Source organism: Callorhinus ursinus, unplaced genomic scaffold (genome assembly GCF_003265705.2).
Source record: "Callorhinus ursinus isolate GAN/ISIS: 27379988/994484 unplaced genomic scaffold, GSC_fseal_2.0 scaffold33, whole genome shotgun sequence".
NCBI lineage: Eukaryota > Metazoa > Chordata > Mammalia > Carnivora > Otariidae > Callorhinus > Callorhinus ursinus.
The window spans coordinates 15,409,034-15,424,433 of record NW_027397095.1 but is presented as its reverse complement, the minus strand read 5'-3'; the positions used below and the strand labels follow the sequence as shown (position 1 = coordinate 15,424,433).

At 39.4% G+C, this 15,400-nt stretch overlaps 1 protein-coding gene and 1 pseudogene across 2 annotated transcripts in view; one reads left to right on the top strand and one right to left on the bottom strand.

The window, feature by feature from the left end:
* KLHL13 (kelch like family member 13) overlaps positions 1–15,400 on the bottom strand; it is a 199,677-nt gene that overhangs the window by 158,370 nt on the left and 25,907 nt on the right. The gene's annotated exons all lie outside the window — the stretch shown is intronic.
* On the top strand, positions 8,403–8,820 carry LOC112809465 (large ribosomal subunit protein eL27-like; annotated as a pseudogene).

The window sequence follows — 15,400 nt, the reverse complement described above, 5'->3', positions numbered from 1 at the left end:
AGGCAGTAATTTAAACCCCGCTGTCCTTAAGGACCAGTCCCAAACTTCCCCAACCAGCCAAGCAGAAGTCATCACTCCCTTCTGATTTCTACTGCATGCTGCTTAGCTTTCTCTTACAGAACCCATCACCAACTGCCTTATCTCACAGATGCTTGCTCACTTCCGGTCTTAAACTCCTCAGGAGCAGAGACCTAGACTTATTCAGCTAGGAGCCACCAAATAGGGAGCTGTGTACCTTACTCCATGCACAGGGAGGTCCCAGCATGTTCGCTGACCTGCATCTGTAATCAAGTGTGTCGCACATTTCCAGAAAGCACCAAACCAAGAAGAGATACGGAGGTAGACATGGAAAGCAAAAATATTTAAAATAATGAAGCAAAGCTGTGTTTCCCCTTACACTAGTGAGGGCTGTCCAAAAAGAAGCAATAAGAGATTTTATAGAGAGAGAGAGAGAAAGAGAGATTATATATATGAGATTTTATATATATGTATATATAGAGATTTTATATGTATATGTAAAACATTAAATATAAAAATATATTATATATATATACACATAATTTTTTAAGTAAGCTCTACACTCAACATGGGGCTTGAGCTCACAACCCCGAGATCAATAGTCGCATGCTCTACCAACAGAGCCAGCCAGGCGCCCCTATATATTTATATATACACATTATATATAATGTGTGTGTGTGTGTGTGTATACATATATAAAACATACAGGCGCCCCTATATATTTATATATAAAACACACACACACACAGAAAGAGAGAGAGAGAGGGAGGGGGGCTAAAGATTGTAAGGAACTGGCTCACACAATTGTGGAGGCTGGTAGGCTGATGTTGAAGCTTGAGTCCCAAGGTAGTCGGGTGGCCGGCAGAATTCTTTCTTTGGGGTAGATCAGTCTTTTTCTATTAAGGCCTTCAAATAATCGGATAAGACCCACCCACTCTATGGAGGGTAACCTGCTTTACTCAAAGTATACTGATTTAAATGTTAACCTCATCTAAAAATACGTCCAAAAAAACATCTAGAATGTTTAGCCAAATAGCCAAATTGACATAGAAAATTCATCCTAACACTCCCTTTTTCCTACATAGTACTCCACACCTCCCTCCTCCCACTCCTTCTCCCCAGTGCTACTACTACAGAGGGAGCTACTCCCTTTAAAAAGGAACAGTTTTATTTAAGGGAAGCTACACAAACTCCTGCTAGGTTCTAACAAATGATAATGTTCCAGAAGCCCAAATGACTAAGGCCATGTAAAACAAACAAATTAACCAATTATGAAATGTTCAAAGGCTCTTTAAAACTCGCAGATAAACTTAAATTGTGTATAATTTATATTGCAATTGATGTTAGTTTTGTTACATTGCAGTACCTTTTAAAAAGTCACAGAGTTCATTTCAAAATAACCTGACTCCTAGAACACAACCCAACATTCTCTTCCTATGCTGCTCTTTCTCAATAAGGTCCAAGCCATCTCAACAGAAAGTGCAGTTTCAACATATCAAGGAAGAAGAAACAAAAGAGAGAAAACGTTGCAAAATAAAGGATAAGGATTAATCATCTTGGACGCTAAAACCCCCTGATGCTCAAAGAAAAACAAAGTGAGAAACTGTCTTGACTATTTTAACTAAGAATTTTCAAGATTTTATCCACAAATACCTTGTGAACAGAAGCAGAATCTAGCAGACTATTACTCTATCCACCAAATACCAAACTCTTAGCAGAGCAGACCCAGACTTCAATCAGGATTTCTCCTGATGGTAAGGATGATCACATTCAAATTTATTAATGCAACAAATATTTATCGAGTGCTTACTATATGTTAGGTACTGTGGACAATATAGAGATGTCTCCAGTGGAGAAGACTGGATAAAAGCATAACTGCAAATGAGTGCATTACATGCAACTGCTCTAACCCGCCAAAGTCACTAAGAGGCTCTAGTAACTAAATCCAAGTCACTGACCACGTTCACTCCTTCCTGAGCTGGCATCGCTGGAGCGTGACACTGAAGACTACTCTCTAGATTAAACATTAAACATCTCTTCCACCACGTCCTAAATCCCTCAGTCTTGGTCTCCTGGTTTTCCTCATGGCACAATTTGAGATCTCTTCTCTGCCCAGCTCTCTCTACAATGCTGGTGGTTCACTTATTTTCTGCCCTTCTCACTTTATACGCCCACCTTGAGCAAACAATGTCATGCATCCCCTTGGCTTCCACTACTACCTGTTTGCTGATAATTTCTAAAATAAAAATTTTACATTTATGTTATTTTAAAATTATTTGTCATTGTGGTCAAAAACATGTAACGTAAAATTCTTTTATTTTAAGCCAAGACCTCTTCTGAGATCCAGAACCACAGAGCCAACTGTCTACTAGATAACACAGGGGCAACACGAGTGCCTTGATTTTAATGTGTCCCGAACTGAACTCATCATCCTGTCTACACGATTTGCTTCTTCCCCCCCGCCCCCACTCCTGTTGTATTCTATGGCACTGGGAATGTCGGGTCTTCCACCAGCTCAGTGCAAGCCAGAAACCTAGGGCTTCATCCTTTATTCTTTCCCACATTCTCAATCCTTCATCCATTCAAGCTGCGAAGACTTCAACCGGCTTTCAAATCCATCCTTCCTCCTCTCTCTCCTTTCTATTAGACCTTAGTTCAGACACATTATTTTAGCTTGAATTACTCTATCAGCCTTCCAACTAATCTCCTGATTAATCTTGGGACTTGCTCTCCTTCAATTCTTTCTGGGAGCGACAGCCTAATATTGCTAAAAGGCGACTCAGAAGTCACCCCTCTGCTTACAAATATTGCAGTGAGGCTCCTCAGGGTCATCAGCATAAAAATTCATCTCTTTGGAGTTATATGTAAACCTTTTAGTAAGGACCTGGTCACTTGCTAATTCTCGTCACTCTCCACTGCCAGCACACAGAGTCCCTAGCTCTGGTCCACGTTTTATCTCCCTTCTACTGTTCACTCACCCTGGAACGCCCCTCCCTCCCCCAGGACACCGAGTTCACTCCTATACATTGTCAAGACTGAAATCTGTCCTCATCACTGATGAAAAGCTCTAAGGCCACAAGAAGATGAACTACAGTGTACTGAGCTTGGGAGAGGAGCAAGGATCAGAGATACTGAAACAAGCCCCACAGATGTGAAACTTAATAAAAGGAAACCTCATTTAGAATGGAGTCAGGAGGCCAGAAGGGGGAGCTCTCATGCCCTACCACGGGTGGTCAATGGCAGACCCAAAGGAAGAGACCTTACAAGATGATATACTGCTTTAGATACGACTTCACTACTCCAAAATGAAGAAGGAAGGTTCCCTCCGTCGCCACCGCCGCAGCAGGATCAATGAGAGATTGTCACAACTCAGTCAATGAAAAGCCACTACACCTTGAACTCACCGTTTGGCCTTTTTGTTTATAACAGCCACCCCCCCCCAACACTTCTCTTTCCTCTGTTAAAACAGCATTCTTCTTCTTTGTTCTCCAGACTTGCCTATGGTTTTGCTTCAGCTTGCTCGTCCCAAATTATAATTTTCCACTATCCCTGAATAAACCCATATTTGTCGGTAAAACACCTGACAGTGTTATTTCTAAGATTCACATAGGCCACAGAAACAGTGCTCCAATCCAAAGGGGACAGACAGAAGTCCTCAAAGTATTACCTTCTGTCCTTCTGTTCGTCTGTGTGGTGCATTCCGTCGGGAACCCTCAACACATACAGTGACCCTCTAGAAGGTAAAGGGAAGCTTAGACAGAGATAATTAAAAATGTACATGGTGGGGCAGGAGGAAAAAAAAGCAAAGAAAGGGAACCAGCTACACAAACCCACAGATACCTTCTCCAACTTTTATGCTGCGAGCGCGGGGGCAGTAAAATAAAAAGTGGATTTCCTAGAGTCCAGCCTTCAGACATATATACTTAGGGGCAAAGAGCCTGTGATGTTTACAACTTGATAAATTCTTAGAAAATCACCAGTGGGAAATGTTTGCCATGGTCATAAATTCAATGACCAGCTTGAGGGACATATGGAACTTACCATAAAGGGAAGTCCATTTGCCCCCACAAGCTCCTATACCAAGCACTGGCATGATCCAAAGGAGTGGGAAGACCCATGGGATACATGCTAACAGTCACATAACTGAAGAAAAAGCAGACTATTACAAGCACTACAGCAGAACTGCTGCAGCAGGATGGAGCCAACCAACTTACTGTGCTTGCTGAAATACATAGGAACGTCTGCTGCCAGGTCAGACTCAGAAATAGGCATTTGAAGAGGTTCTGGACCCTCTGAAAACCAGTTTGTCCCCAGTCCCCAAGAGTGGCTGAAGTGAAAAGAGCTGACATATTTACGGGTGAGATTTTAACTTCAACAACCAAACGCTTAGGTAGAATCCATGTTCTCGCTGAGGTCATAGTGTCCTCTGCACCAAAGAGAGTCCAAAGAAGAAATAGCTTGTAGCAGCTTATATGGGTAGAACGGTCCAGTACTTCAGCAGGTTGCTCGGTCTGTGACTATCATGACAACTTCAAGTGGGGAAAAAGGCAGGAAATATAAGACAGGAGAATCGGAAAGGGGACTTTGTTTCTCATCTCCACTCTGCTAAAAGGTCGAACTCTGAAAAAGTTAATTCACCTATAAGGAGCTGAGCTTCCTCATCTATCGAGTGTACTGGGGGTGAGAAAAGACAGCTAGAAAAATCTTCTAAGGTCCCTCCCAGCTTTGAAACTAGATGAACTCCCTGACAAATACACGGGAGGTAGAAGAGAAACAGGCAAATATGAAAACTATCAGCAAGGAAGACAAATAGGTCCTGACAGCTGGTAGAAGTGAGTAAAAATTATATAGGGAAGCTGGATGCAAGGAGTCAACATAATATTATTAGTCAAGAAGCTTTAGCCAGTTTTCCAAACACCCTTTCCCCTAACCTTCAGAATTACTTCCTTCATTCTTCCAAGACCTTCTATGGTTATACACCATATTGGGAGAAAACTGAATTACAAATAATGTGGTTGCTTTCCCCAACAGATAGAGCTGAACTTCCAGTCAAGCTACTGTTACTCCCACAGCCAGGTGTGTGTAGGGAGGATGTTACTGGGGGAAAAAGGAGAAGAAAAAAGCAGGAGGGACAGAGGATTCTTTCTCCTTCTGACCACATCAGGATAGAAGTTTCAATTTACAAGAAAGGCAAAAAAAATTCTAAACTTTTATGCAATTAATACATAGCTTCAAAACACATATAAAACAAAAATGGCTGAACAATACTAAGAAACTGAAAAATGCACAGATTAGAATATTTTACTTAAAGATTTTATTTATTCATTTGAGAGAGAGAGAGAGAGAGAGAGAGAAAGAAGCAGAGAGAGCACAAGCAGGGGGAGAGGCAGAGGGAGAAGCAGACTCCCCGCTGAGCTGGGAGCCCGACGTGGGGCTTGATCCCAGGACCTGGAAATCATGACCTGAGCCAAAGGCAGAGGCTTAACCATCTGAGCCACCCAGGTGCCCCTAGAATATTTTAAACCACCTCTCTCGGTAACTGATAGAACAAGCAGACAAAAATAATCTGGTAAGATTACACATACTTTGAATCCAATTATCCAGTTTAATCTACTGAGTATACATGGAACATTATTTCATCAAATGGAGAAAATATCTTGTTTTTACAAGCACACACAGAATATTTGCAAAAATCGACCACATACCAGGCCATAAAGTGAGTCTCAACAAATATCAAAAGGACTGAAAATCAAAGTATATTCTAGGGGCACCTGGGTGGCACAGTTGGTTAAGCATCCAACTCTCGGTTTTGGCTCAGGTCCTGATTCTCAGTGTTGTGGGATCGAGCCCCAAGACGGGCTCTGCACTCAGCAAGGTGTCTGCTTGAGGCTCTCTCTCTCTCCCTCTGCCCCCCAACTAGTGCACTCTCTCTCTCTCAAATAAATAAATCTTTTTTAAAAAAAGTATATTCTATTCTCACTATGAAATTATGCTAAAAATCAATAAGTGATAACTAAAACCATCCAAATTTGGATATCAAGAAACACTCCTAAACTACACATAGGGTCAAAAAAGAAACCACAAAAGAAATTAGAAAATGCTTAAAATGGAAGAATAACAAACACAACACAGCAAAACTTGTGAGGTGCAGCTAAAACAAAGCTTAGAGGAAAGCTTATGATACGGACGCCTGGGTGGCTCAGTCAGTGAAGTGTCTGTCTTCAGCTCAGGTCATGATCTCAGGGTCCTGGGATCGAGCCCCACGTCAGGCTCCCTGTTCAGTGGAGAGCCTGCTTCTCCCTCTTCGTCTGCCTGACGTTCCCCCTGCTTATGCTCTCTCTCTGTCAAATAAATAAATAAAATCTTAAAAAAAAAAGAAAGCAAGCTTATGACCTTAAGTGCTTACATTAAAAAAGAAAGGCCCAAAAAAAAAAGACTAGGCATCCAATGTAATAAGCTAAAAAAAAAAAAAATTTTTCAAAAAGTATAGAATAAAGAGCACAAAGGAATAAAATAGAAAACAAAACTAATACAAATCAAGAAAATCAAGAGTTGGGGTGTTGGGGGACAGGAGCAGTTAGCCTAATAACAGTGCCAAACCTCTGGCAAAAAGAGTCAGCATGAAATATTAGGCATAAAAGTGAACATTACAAATGCTGGAGAGATTAAAAAGATAACAGAAAAAAAACTGTGGGGAAACAGATATGTGGAAGCATAAATTGATGAAATTTCTCCAGGAGGCAATGAGGCAATATATTAATCAAAATGAAAAATTACACATATCGTTTGATGTGGTAATTCTACCACTTAGAATGCTGTCTCACAAAGCTGCACGGAAATGGATGTGCAAGACAGTTTGCAAGAGATATGATTACAGCGTCTACAACTAATCCAAATGCCCTGAGTAGGAGACAATTTAAATAAACTACAGAGCATCCACATGATGGGTTACTATGAAGTTATTAAAAATAGGAAGGTAACATGCCACATAAATGTGTATACATGAATGTTCATGGCAGCATTCTTCATAAGAGCCAAAAAGTGGAAACAAGCCAAATATCCATCAATGGATGCATATACAAAAAATTTTGCAATATCTATCCAATAAAATGTTATTCAGCCATAGAAAGAATTAACTAGTGATACATGTTAGAGAACATAAAGGAACCTTGAAATCATTGTCCCAAGTGAAAGAAGCTAGACAAAATACACCATATATTGTATGATTCTATTTATACGGAATGTTCAGAATAGGCAAATCCACAGAGACAGCAGGGTGATTGCCAAGGACCGGGTGTGTGTGTGTGTGTGTGTGTGTGTGTGTGTGTGTGTGTGTGTGTGAAGTGTCTGCTAATGGATACAGGGTTTCTTTTGATGAAAATGTTCTGTAATTAGTGGTAACAGTTGCACAATTTTGTGAACAAATTTTTTAAAAAAGACTAACTTGTGGACTTGAAAAGGGTGAATTTCACGGTATGTGAATTACATCTCAATTGTTAAAAATTATATAAAATAGGTATTTATGTCCTGACATGGGAAGATCTATAACATATATTAAATCATTTTTTAAAAAGCAAAGAGCAGTTTCTCTATCATTTGTTCTCATTTGTATTTAAAAAAGGATATATGTATTTACTTTTATTTGCATAGAAAACATCTGTAAGCATAAAGACAAAAATAAAAAACTAACGATGTCTGCCACTAGAGACAGAAGACTTATTTTTCATGGATACTTTTTGTGTTTTTTTAAAGCGTTCTGCTATGTGTATGAGTTAGGCTAGAAAGCACCTGCAATATCCGTACTGAGAAGGAACACTGGACATTACTGTATGGACCACTACTAGAAATTAAAAACACATTCACATCTTGTTATAGTGGGAAATCTCCAACACACAGGCTAAATCTGGTGTTCTGCTTCAATTCTTCTACCCATGAGGGATCCATGGACTAAAATGTTAGTCCTATAGACACCTCTGGTGAAATACAGTGATGCCTAATGTAAGATATAATCCCAATAATGAGAATGTTACTCCACAATGATGGATTTTTTAATGTTAGATATGATATTTAGTTCTCTAAAAATCAAATACAGGATTTCTGCGTCAATTGAGGAAAATATTTAAACTATGCTGTGTCTCTAAAGCTTAGGCAGCAATTGAAATAATTTAAATAATAAAATCTTAGAGTCCAAAGGGAACTTAATAGATCATCTAGATCCCACCACCTACACAATGCTTAATTCTCCTATAAACTATCATTCCTGTCAAGAGGTCAGTGAGCCTTTCCTAATTCACTTACAGTGACAGAATTCCCTGTACCCTGAGATGACTCATTCCATCATTCAAGGGCTTTATTAGAAAATCTCCCTTCTTTCTGCTGTAGGCTTGAGTGGCTGGTGTCGAGATGGGCAAGTTCATGAAACCCGGGAAGGTGGTGCTGGTCCTGGCTGGACGCTATTCCCAATGCAAAGCGGTCATCCTGAAGAACATTAATGATGGCATCTCAGACTGTCCCTACATGCTCTGGTGGCTGGAATGGACCACTACCCCAAAGTGACAGCTGCCATGGGCAAGAAGAAATTGCCAAGAGGTCAAAGATCAAGTCTTTTGTGAAGGCTTATAACTACAGTCATCTCATGCTTACAAGGTACTCTGCCGATATCCCCTTGGACAAAACTGTCATCAACAAGGATGTCTTCAGAGAACCTGCTCTTCAATGCAAGGCCACACGAGAGGCCAAGGTCAAGTTCAAGGAGAGGTACAAGACAAGAATAAATGGTTCTTCCAGAAGCTGCAATTTTAGATGGGTTTTGTTGCAGTCATTAAAAATACCCCCCCAAACTAACAAATAAACACCACACACCAAAAAGAAAATCTCCCTTATATTGAGATGTCTAGCTCTTTTATGTGTTGTCATCATTTCTTGTCATTTCTTGTAGAGAGCACAGGCAGAGTAGACGTAGCACAATTCTTAAGGGCCTGGGATTTCTGGAATGGTCCATGAGCATCAGCTTCAACTTAAAGTCACGGGCTATAGTTGCCTCTAATAATCAGAGCACTGGCCCATCCTTTGCAGCTTTGAAGCCAGGCACGGACTTCTCCTCTCTAGCTATGAAAGTCCTAGATGGCATCTTCTTTCAGTACAAGGCTGTTTCATCTACACTGAGATTCTGTTGTTCAGTGCAGCCTCTTCGTTACTGATCTTAGCTAGACCTTCTGGATGACTTGCGGCAGCTTCTCCATCGGCACTGGCTGCTTCCCCTTGCACTTTCATGTGCTACAGATGACTCTTCCCTTAAACCTCATGAACCACCCTCTGCTGGCTTCACACTTTTCTTCCACAGCTTCCTCGCCTCTCTCAGCCTTCATAGGATCGAAGACAGTTAAGGCCTTGCTCCGGATTAGGCTTGGGCTTACGGGACTGTCGTGGCTGGTTGGATCTTCTGTCCAGACCACTCAAACTTTCTCCATAACTGCAGTAGGCTGTTTTGCTTTCGTACAATTCATGTGTTCACTGGAGTAGCACTTTTAATTTCCTTCGAGAACTCTTTTTTTTTTTGCATTCACAAGGAGGCTGTTTGGTGCAAGACGCCTAGCCCAGCTTTCTTTCAGCCTGTCTCGGCTTAAGACGTGCCTTCGTCACTAAGCTTCAACATTTCTACCTTGTGATTTAAAGTGAGAGACATGTGACTTTTCCTTTCATTTGAACACTTACCAGCCATTGTAGGGTTATTAATTGGTCTAATTTCAATAGTGTTGTGTTTCAGGAAATAGGGAGGCCCAAGAAGAGGGAGACTGGGGAACATGTGGTCGGTGGAGCAGTCAGAACACACACAACATTTATCAACTAAGTTCAGCATTTATATGGACGTGGTTCTTGACGCTCCAAAATAATCAGAATGCTAACATCAAAGACCACTGACCACAGATCACCATAATAAATATAAATCATGAAAAAATTTGAAATATTGCGAGAATTATCAAAACGTGATACAGAGACATGCAGTGAGCAAATGCTATTGGAAAAATGGTGCCGACAGACTTGCTCCATGCAGGGTTGCCCCAAACCTTCAATTTATAAAACACAGTATCTGTGAAGTGCAATAAAAGCAAAGTACAATAAAATGAGGTGTGCCTGTATATAAACACTTCACGTCGGGTTAAATAAATTATGAAAAATTCTAAACCAAGCACCACCGTCTACATTTTTATCCTATGAGCATAACTTTTCAAAATAAAAACCAGTAAGTTCAGGGATCTTTTTCTCTAGAAGAGCTTGGAAGTAAGGTTTCTGACTTCTTTCCTTTTCCTTATGTGTTCATAGGACAGAACTGAAGTAGATTTTTTTGAATTGACGTATATTTTTAAATGATTAAAGAATTACATTTCACAGAACTTTATCTGACCATCCTTTATGAGCACAGTAGCTTTCTACCACATTCTGTAGTTTCTTTTGTCCTTGCCATCTCCCCGACTAGAATTTTGGAGGGCAGGCTCTGGGTCTCAGTCTCCCCTCGCTGTACCAGCTAGTGGAAAACACAAGGGCCCCAGGATCAGGGCATCTGAATTTGAGCACCATTTTTTTTTCCAAGTAGTTGTTACCTCTCCCAGGTCTGACAACATCTCTGGGCTTCAAGTTCTTTGTCTCTAAACTGAGAGGATATATATGTTCACATTCGGCTCTGAATATTTCATTATATTAAGTTAAATTTTAGCTCTGGGGCCATCAATGGCCCCTTCTAGCCCTATCAGCAGTATACATCAACTCCAAGGGCAAAGGAAGGCTTTGCCACTGCTATTATTTTTGGAGCCATGTTCTCTAACTTCCTTAAGAGGGAAACAACAGAAAAGACAAAGTAAAATCACAGTGAGATACTGAAGTACAGAGGAAATTCACTGCTAAAGCAGAAAGTTTTTCAATCAGTCCAATCTATATTTATTGTTTCAGGACATGTAAAACAATAATGTATGTCAATACAATATGTCTCTAAAGGATTTTAAGGAGAGTTATGTGTTTGGCAGTTAACTAATGCTGCAGTAACATGCAAGTTTAATCATTACTTAAGCATTATAATTACATTACTAAATTCAGTATGACACTAGGTCCCACACTCTCACTCTAGGATTTTATTCTCTGTGAAATCTGCCATCTATACATCCGTCCTCTTTTATTGCCCTTACCTCAAGACAGATTTGTTTAATATATATAAATTCTTAAAGGTATAACAGACTCTTGAATGTGAGGTACATGGTTCTTAGAATTAGCACTTTGCCTTAGAAACTAAAGAAATGTTGCCTATATAAAGATACCTTTAAATAATATTACTGCCAAAGTAGCAAGATGGCATAGCTACTCCAAAAAGTCTCCGGTTGCAAGTTCTGAGATGGAATTAAACCTTAATAATTCAAAATAATTCAAAAATACCAAAAAATAAGTCAAACTTTTGCTTTGGAAAAGATGAAGTAGATGTGTGTTTCCCTATTCCTCCTACAAAGTACCGCTAAAAACCATGGACATTATATATAAAACAAATACAAGAAAGCTCTTAAAGGTGGAGAGAAGAGGCAGACTGGCCAGGGAACTCAGGACCCAAGGAACAACACGGTGGTGAGTTCCGTGAGCTTTCTACTAAGCCCATATATTCCACCTGTGAAGCCGAAGAAGCTGAAAACCGAGAAATGACAATGAGCACAGAGGAAAAAAGAAGCCCTAAGAAAAGCCTGTTCACCTAGCCAAAGGATCAGGAAAGGGGTAGCTTAGCAGGACAGAACACTTTTAGATAAGAACTGTTGTATTCCAACATGGAAAAAAATGTAACTATACCCACATCAACAAAGACTTAGTAGGGAGCCTAAATTTCCATCCTCACAAGCCTGTAGGGAGGCACACTTACCCTAGCCGGGGTGGTGTCAGAGAAGCCTAACTAGAACATCAGAACTTGCACCACTGCCCTGTGGTAATGTGGTCATCCCCCACCAGGGTGTCCGTGGAGGCCATGTGCAGAGTGGTAACAATGCACTCTTACCCTTCTCAGTCAGGGAGGTATCACTGGAGGCCTAATGGGGAACCAGTACTCCCACCCTCACCCATCGGTAATGAGGAGCTGACCCCTCAAGTGTCAATAGAGGTCAACTGGGCATCTGGACACCAAGACCCACTTGGCAGTAATGGGGACTGTTGTCCCCACCCCTGACAGAGTGATGCCAGAAGAAGCTGGCTAAAACAGAAAGTGTCAATAAAACTCCAAATCTCATGACGTGCTTAAAATGTCCAAGTCTACATCCAAAAAACTCACTCATCATACCAACAATCAAAAGGATCTCAAGCTGAATGACAAAATAAATAAATGTCAACATCAAGATGACAGAGATGTTAACATTATGTGACAAAGATTTTAAAGCAGCCATCGTAAGAATGCTTTAACAAGCAATTATGAACATGCTCGAAACAAATGAAAAAATAGTCTCAGCAAAGAAATAGGAAGTCACAGTAAAGGAATAGAAGAGATAAAGAAGCACCAAATGGAACTCTTAAAACTGGAAAAATTCAATAACTGAAAATAAAATACTCAGCAGATAGGCTCAGCAGCACAATGAAAGGGGCAGAAGAAATTAATCAGCAAACTCAAAGGCAGAATAATCCTAATTACCCAACCTAAACAAAAGGGAGAGAAAAAATAGACAGAACATCAGGACTTGGGGGACTATAACATAAGATCTAACATTCATGTCATCAGAGTCCGACAAGAGAAAAATACGGTGCAGCTGAAAAAGTACTCAAAGGAGTAATAGTTGGAAATGTCTCAAATTTCAAAAGAAAGAAGCTTACAGATTCAAGAGGCTGTGCGAACCCCAAACTGGGTAAATCTGAAAAAATCTAATCTAATATACATCATAGTCATACTTTTGACAAATAAAAATATCCTGAAATCAGAGGGAGACAGAGAAGTGCCACCTTGCCTACAAGGGGAAACAATTCACACAACAGATTTTTCATCAGTAAACCATGGAGGCCATAAGGAAGGGCACAGAAGGTTTTTTGAATGTGGGAAGAAAGGAACTGTCAACCCAGAATCCAATATCCAGCAAAAATTTCCTTCAGGAATGAAGGAGAAATCAGTCTATTCTCAGATGAAAAAAAAATAAGCATTTGTTGCCAGGAGACCTACTTTAAAAGAAAAGCTAAAGGAAGATGTCTAAACTGAAAGGAAATGATAAAATAAGGAATCTTATAATATCAGGAAGAAAGGAAGAACATGGTAAGAAAAATATGGCTAAATACAATAGATTTTCTTTCCTTCCTTATTCTCTTGAATTGTCTAAATTGTGTTTATGGAGATGGAATAGTTCTATCTCTTGATCTGGAGGTGGTTACATGCATATATAACGTGATAAAATGGTACAAAATTATAAACACATTGTACCAATGTCAATGTTTTAGGCTCCGATAAAACACTACAGTCACATTGGGGAAAACAAGGTGCAGGGCACAGGCTTTCTTTCGTACTATCTTCACTAGTGCCTGAAAATCAGTAATTATTTCAAAATAAAGTTTTTTTTAAAAGTCTAATTAATATCAGGTTATTTCCTAAATAATAGTGAAGCAATTTAAAACAAATCTTATTAGTAAGAGTTAAGGCAAAGTCATTCAAAGCCTGGTTAATTTTTGTCATTTTCTTCAGTTATTTGTCCAAATAATTGACAACAAGTAATTTACCTGACAAAAATGTCCCCTATTCTTTGATAACTATTAAGTTGCTGATGTTGTCACTTAGTTCATTCTTTTGATATTTTCTCTTCTATAGATGTTTGCTTTAAATAAAATAGCTGGAAAAATTTAAACTAACAGCCCAAATTCTTTGGAAAATCATATTATACTATTTATATAAAATGATAATAGCTAGCATTCACTGAATCTTACAATATTGTAACTAAGTACTGTGCCAAACACTCACATGCATGATTTTATTTAATTCCTTTTTTTAAAAGATTTATTTATTTATTTTAGAGAGAGAGAGTAAGAGAGCGGGGAGAGGGGGAGAGGGAGAGAGAGAGGATCTCCAGCAGACTCCCCACTAAATGCAGAGCGTGACACATGGGGCTCACCTCATGACCCCAAGATTACGATCAGAGCTGAAATCAAGAGTCACACGTGTAACCCACTGAGCCACCCAGACACCCCTATTTGATTCTTATAAAATTCCTTGTTTTCTCCATTAAGTAACTTGCTTATTAACATACAAGTAGGAAGTGGCAGTCTAATTTTAAGTCAGGCTTAGAGCTGATACTCCTAACCACTACTACAATTCTTAAGTCCACAGTGATTAAGTACTGTTTTATGTAATAGACAGCATGTGTGCTGATGTCTATTGAATGATTCCTATTAAATAATACACTGCAAATTATTTTAAGTATTCCACTTAGGATTTCAATCACACTGGAAACTAGAATAAATGTTTTTCAATATATTATAGCTAAGAGATCATGAGAACTGGTTTTAGGTCTTAAAGGCACATTCAATACCGTGACTTCCCTACAATAATAAGAAGCCTTATAACAGTGTATGATGCCAAAACTGGTTGTTACAGATTTTCATGTTTTAATCAAGGCATAAAAAGTTTATTATGGGCTAAAGGCTACCAAATTTGGGGCGCCTGGGTGACTCAGTCAGTTAAGCGTCTGCCTTTGGCTCAGGTCATGATCTCAGGGTCCTGGGATCGAGTTCCGTATCAGGCTCCCTGCTCGGTAGGGAGTCTGCTTCTCCCTCTCCCTCTGCCCCTCTCCTCCCTGCCGCCCACTTGTGCTCCCTGCTCTCTCTCATTGTCTCTCTCTCAAATAAAAAAAATCTTTTTAAAAAAATCAAGTTTACCAAATTAGCTAACAGAGTGGGGGGGGTGGGGTCAGAGAAAAAATACACTCTTTTAGTTGCTAAAATGCTTTTAATTTTCAAAAGCCAACATACAGTTAACTTTAAATCATGGTGAAATACAAAAATACTATAGACTAGGTATTGATACCTTTAATTGTACAATATCTGAAACAAATACTTTTGGGTAAGCTTCCTAAAAATGTTTCACAATTATGCTAGGCTCAAATAAACATAACTTAAATGAACCTTTATTTAACTGAGATTTTTCCCTGTAATTCTTAGGAGAAAGATAAATAATACAAACTGTTCTAATACAGGACCTCAAAAAATGATTAGGTATTCAAGATATGTTTCTGAAGCTATACACTTAGACACTTTCAAAAGTCTATGTGAAGCCCATCCATGGGTCCCTTCACATCCACACATTTATCGCCCTTAAAGAAATACACTCATTCTGGACTATAAAAAATGCTTTTCATTTTTGGATAAAGTTAAAGTTAGTGTATATCTCTGA